The sequence below is a fragment of the Oryx dammah genome, unplaced genomic scaffold, assembly GCF_014754425.2.
Source record: "Oryx dammah isolate SB20612 unplaced genomic scaffold, SCBI_Odam_1.1 HiC_scaffold_25, whole genome shotgun sequence".
NCBI lineage: Eukaryota > Metazoa > Chordata > Mammalia > Artiodactyla > Bovidae > Oryx > Oryx dammah.
The window spans coordinates 15,980,583-15,986,902 of NW_024070209.1; positions in this window are offsets into that span (position 1 = coordinate 15,980,583).

A 6,320-nucleotide genomic window follows, 5' to 3' on the forward strand; every position below is an offset into this window, starting at 1 on the left:
TAATTAGATGTTTTTCTCAAATTGGTATCCCTTTCTTCTCCCTCATGTGGTGGAGAGTGGGTATGACAACTAGTTTTCATTGTTTAAAAATACAGTTTAAAACTTCCCTGGTGCACTAGTGGGCTTCGCTGGTGCCCTAGTGGGCTTCCCTGGTGGCTCAGATAGTAAAGAATCTGCCTGCAATGCAAGAGACCTGGGTGCCCTAGTGGCTGAGAATCTGTGCTCCCAGTGCAGGGGGCCTCAGTTCAATTGCTGGTCAGGGAACTAGCTAGATTCCACATGCTGCAAATAAGAGTTTACATGTTGCAACTACAGACTGAAGATCTGGCATGCCACAACTAAGACTCAGCACAGCCAAATAAAATAAAGTTAAGAAATGAACAGTTTAATTTCTATTATTAGATGTGCATAATTTATTAATTCATGATCTTTCTTAAATGAATCTGACCTGTTTCACCTGCTTCAGGAAAAATATCACTTCATGCTCTTCATCCTCACATGCCTTATTTGTCAGGAAATCAAGTATCTCCCACTGCGTTTTTTTTTTTTTTTTTGCCCTTCCCAATTGTCCAAGGACCCTTTGATCAAAGTTTCAGTCTTTTCTTAACATCAGGCAAAGAGCATGGTGGGAAGTCCTGACAGTCCATTATCTGCCTGTTCAGATGCTGTCACTGAGTTTTGCTGCTAAGTGTCTTGGATAGCTTGATGGACTCTTGTCTGTTTCTTCACTGATATCTTTTTTTTGCCCAGATCCTTATAAAGGCTCAGGCTTCAGGCTTATGTTGACGTGATCAGCTGTTTTCTCCACAGGCTCAGTGGATATGGATGGGCTGCACAGTCATCCCTCCTCTGTGCTAGGATCGGTTCCATATGTTGGCTGAAAACAAAAACAAAATGCATAACTTAAAATTTGAGGGTTATGTTTCTTGGGGGGACCTTACTAAGGACTATAGTCCAGGGTACAGCCTGCTAGATAACTCTGAGGAACTGTTCCAAAGAGGTAAGGGAAGAACCAAGATATATAGGAATTTTTGCTGAAAACAAAACAAAAGCGCATGTAATCAAACAAAAAGATTACTGCAAATCACAAAAGCCAGGCATCTCAAGTTAATGTTTTTGTGCTTTTCTATGTATGGGAAGATATGAGAGTTTGGGGTAGTTGAAATTATTCCTATGATGTGCATCTTAACTTTCTAAGGTCAGTATCCTGTTTTCCTCCATCTTAAATTTCCCTAAGGGTGTACCATCAGAGTGGCTGCAGTGGCTGAAGGCTTGGTGGTAAGCAACATTCATTGTTCACTAGAATGGCAGGCAACATTCTTTGTCCACACTAGATTTTGGCTTTTAGTCAAACCTGGATGACCAGCCCATACTCCTGTGCCCTATAGTTATTCCACTTTGGGGCTCTTGATATTGAAACAGGATAGAAGGGGGCAGGGCACAAGTTTTAAAAGAATGGCATAGCTGAAGACACGGCATAAACTGGTTAGAACCAAATAGGTCCAGGATGGCAGATAAGTAGACTTCCATTCGACCTTGAGCCTCAGTGTAACACATCAGCAAGCTAAATGACACTGCTACAGGTGCCAGGACAGTCCTGAAGTTGATGAGCAAAGATCAAAAAGTGGATGGTGGCCTAATTCCTGGAAATCCCTGCCCCTCCCTGATATAGTTGGAATAATCCCCTCACTCATCAGTCTATGAAATCACTCAACCCATAAAAACTAACTACAACGTATTTCAAGGCCACTCTCACCTTCCGAGATAGCCTACAGTCTGTTTGTGGAGTGTGTTTCTCTCTAAATAAATCCATTTTTTACCTATCACTTTGTCTCTCACTGAATTCTTTCTGCAATGAGATATCAAGAAACTGAGCTTCATGAAGTCCTTAAACTAAGTGTATGATCTCAGTTAAAAGACTGTAGGTTCAAGTCCTAGTCTGAGTTACATGGTTTCAATATCTTTTCCCACCAGTGAACTACCCTCTAAGCCACTCTGATCTGCTTGGGTCATGGATCAGCCTTAAGCGTCTTTCCTCCCAGGGGTCTTAGGATCCTTAAATAAAATGGCCAACTGATCCTGAGTGCTACATACAGGTGGGGTCTTAGATGGGAGGGCCTTTATCAGGCCTCACAGGTTTCTTCCAGGACTTGGCTACTTGCCTGCCTTTTTCTTGCATCACAGAAAGAGCCACCATTCAAATGATAGCCCGCTTAACAAGAGTCTGCTCCTAGATAAGTTATGCTTCAACCTTGGATCCAGAGTCATCTTCCATAATTTAATTTTATCCTCATTTGAGACACCAAACACCTTGGCCATGTGCTGCCAATAATAGGGGATTTGAGGGCATGCAAAAGGAGGTATGAAATTTTGAATTGGTGTGTTATTGTTGAGTAGAATTTCCCCTAAATTCACCCTAAAACAAATTGGACCTCTGTCCTCTACCCTCTCCTGTTTAATTCTGAAGGCCTGCAAATTAAACTGACAAACAACAATTAGTAAGAAAAGAAAAAAACATGCATACTCATGGGATTGCTCAGAATGAATAACTCAAAGGAGTAGTCAGTCTTCAGGGTTTATATGTCCTGTTAATTGGGGAAGGGGAAAAAAGCATTGGGAAAACAACTGACTTATTAGAAGGCAGGCAGGAGAAAGGAAATTTATTGAATAGAAAAGACTTTTTGGAAGGATAAAGGGGCTCTTAGGGCAATAGATGGGAGGTATGACTGTTTTGTGACATCTTGTTGGGTGTAGAACCCATTTCTTAAGTTGTAAGTATCAAGATTAGAGTTGCCCCTAGGGAAGGGACTTTTGACAATTAAGTTCTTTTGGAAGTCTCTGCTTTTAGCACATGAAGGGTTTCAGGAACTCACATGCCTTCATTCTGAAATAATTTTTATGCCACAGTGGCATATTTTGGTGTAGCATGTCCTGATCCCTTTCAAAAAGGATCAAATAATGTGGACATTATAAACTCTGAAACTTAAAAACTGTAACTTAAAAAATATATAGAGGATAATTTCCTGTCCCTTCCAAGAAAAATATAATTCACTTTAAGAAAGTTCAATTAGAAAAATACCCCCAAATCCCCTAATCTCTCTAGAAAGTCAACCATAATCAATTTTAATCCTAGATAAATGTTCATCATGCTGATTAAAAAAAAAAGTACAGCCTAAAAGTTGAGAATTATGTTTTATTCAGCAGACTTGTGGAGGGCTTAAGCCCTTAAGGAGGCAGTCTCTTGGATAACTCTAAGGGACTCCACTGAAGAGGTAAGGTGAGGAGCCAGGATATACAGGAGTTTTTGCAACAAAAACCAGGTAGTCAGAACATCAAAAGAATATGTTAATTCCTAGAGGGTGGGATGGGGAGGGAGATGGGACGGAGGTTCCAAAGGGAGGGTATATATGTATACCTATGGCTGATTCATGTTGAGGTTTGTCAGAAGACAATGAAGTTCTGTAAAGCAATTATCCTTCAATAAAAAAACAAAAAGATTTTAACATTGAGAGAGGCTAGCTAAAGATTTTTAAAAAAAGTACTGTTAATTAAAGGAAAAAAACTCAATGAATTTAGTGCTTTTCTTTGGGAAGATGCAAAAGTCTGACCTGCTTGAAATTACTCCTTTGAAATGCATCTGGACTGTTGAGGGCCAGTATTTCTCCCTTAGGGTGCACCTTAGGGTGCACTGTAGTGGGCAGCTATAGTGGTTGGTGGTTTTTTGGCCACATCTTTGGTTTGCTGATAAGACAGAGAACACTTTGTTTGTTTGTTTGCTAATAAGGCAGACAATCACAATGGATCTTGGACAAAGAAGCTTTGTGATTTTAGAATTTCTTTACTATGAAACCTGAGCCATATTAAGTTCAGTTCAGTTCAGTCACTCAGTCGTGGCCGACTCTCTGCGACCCCATGGATCGCAGCACGCCAGGCCTCCCTGTCCATCACCATCTCCCGGAGTTCACTCAGACTCACGTCCGTCGAGTCCATGATGCCATCCAGCCATCTCATCCTCTGTCGTCCCCTTCTCCTCCTGCCCCCAAATCCTCCCAGCATCATAGTCTTTTCCAATGAGTCAACTCTTCGCATGAGGTGGCCAAAGTACCGGAGTTTCAGCTTTAGCATCATTCCTTCCAAAGAAATCCCAGGGTTGATCTCCTTCAGAATGGACTGGTTGGATCTCCTTGCAGTCCAAGGGACTCTCAAAAGTCTTCTCCAACACCACAGTTCAAAAGCATCAATTCTTTGGCACTCAGCCTTCTTCACAGTCCAACTCTCACATCCATACATGACCACAGGAAAAACCATAGCCTTGACTAGACGGACCTTAGTTGGCAAAGTAATGTCTCTGCTTTTGAACATGCTATCTAGGTTGGTCATAACTTTTCTTCCAAGGAGTAAGCGTCTTTTAATTTCATGGCTGCAGTCACCATCTAAAGTGACTTTGGAGCCCCAAAAAATAAAGTCTGACACTGTCTCCACTGTTTCCCCATCTATTTCCCATGAAGTGATGGGACCAGATGCCATGATCTTCGTTTTCTGAATGTTGAGCTTGAAGCCAACTTTTCCGCTCTCCTCTTTCACTTTCATCAAGAGGCTTTTTAGCTCTTCACTTTCTGCCATAAGGGTAGTGTCATCTGCATATCTGAGGTGATTGATATTTCTCCCAGCAAATTGATTCCAGCTTGTGTTTCTTCCAGTCCAGCGTTTCTCATGATGTACTCTGCATAGAAGTTAAATAAGCAGGGTGACAATATACAGCCTTGACATACTCCTTTTCCTATTTGGAACCAGTCTGTTGTTCCATGTCCAGTTCTAACTGTTGCTTCCTGACCTGCATACAGATTTCTCAAGAGGCAGGTTAGGTGGTCTGGTATTCCCATCTCTTTCAGAATTTTCCACAGTTGAGTGTGATCCACACAGTCAAAGGCTTTGGCATAGTCAATAAAGCAGAAATAGATGTTTTTCTGGAACTCTATTGCTTTTTTGATGATCCAGCGGATGTTGGCAATTTGATCTCTGTTTCCTCTGCCTTTTCGAAAACCAGCTTGAACATCAGGGAGTTCACGGTTCACGTATTGCTGAAGCCTGGCTTGGAGAATTTTGGGCATTACTTTACTAGCATGTGAGATGAGTGCAATTGTGCAGTAGTTTGAGCACTCTTTGGTATTGCCTTTCTTTGGAATTGGAATGAAAACTGACCTTTTCCAGTCCAGTGGCCACTGCTGAGTTTTCCAAATTTGCTGGCATATCGAGTGCAGCACTTTCACAGCATCATCTTTCAGGATTTGAAACAGCTCAACTGGAATTCCATCACCTCCACAATTTTGTTCATAGTGATGCTTTCTAAGGCCCACTTGACTTCATATTCCAAGATGTCTGGCTCTAGATTAGTGATCACATCATCAGGATTATCTGGGTCATGAAGATCTTTTTTGTACAGTTCTTCCGTGTATTCTTGCCACCTCTTCTTAATATCTTCTGCTTCTGTTAGGTCCATACCATTTCTGTCCTTTATCGAGCCTATCTTTGCATGAAATGTTCCCTTGGTATCTCTAATTTTCTTAAAGAGATCTCTAGTCTTTCCCATTCTGTTCTTTTCCTCTATTTCTTTGCATTGATCGCTGAAGAAGGCTTTCTTATCTCTTCTTGCTATTCTTTGGAACTCTGCATTCAGATGCTTATATCTTTCCTTTTCTCCTTTGCTTTTTACTTCTCTTCTTTTACAGCTATTTGTAAGGCCTCCCCAGACAGCCATTTTGCTTTTTTGCATTTCTTTTCCATGGGGATGGTCGTGATCCCTGTCTCTTGTACAATGTCACGAACCTCATTCCATAGTTCATCAGGCACTCTATCTATCAGATCTAGGCCCTTAAATCTATTTCTCACTTCCCGTGTATAATCATAAGGGATTTGCTTTAGGTCATACCTGAATGGTCTAGTGGTTTTCCCTACTTTATTCAATTTAAGTCTGAATTTGGCAATAAGGAGTTCATGATCTGAGCCACAGTCAGCTCCTGGTCTTGTTTTTGTTGACTGTATAGAGCTTCTCCATCTTTGGCTGCAAAGAATATAATCAATCTGATTTTGGTGTTGACCATCTGGTGATGTCCATGTGTAGAGCCTTCTCTTGTGTTGTTGGAAGAGGGTGTTTGCTATGACCAGTGCATTTTCTTGGCAAAACTCTATTAGTCTTTGCCCTGCTTCATTCCGCATTCCAAGGCCAAATTTGCGTTACTCCAGGTGTTTCTTGACTTCCTACTTTTGCATTCCAGTCCCGTATAATAAAAAGGAAATCTTCTTTGGGTGTTAGTTCTAAA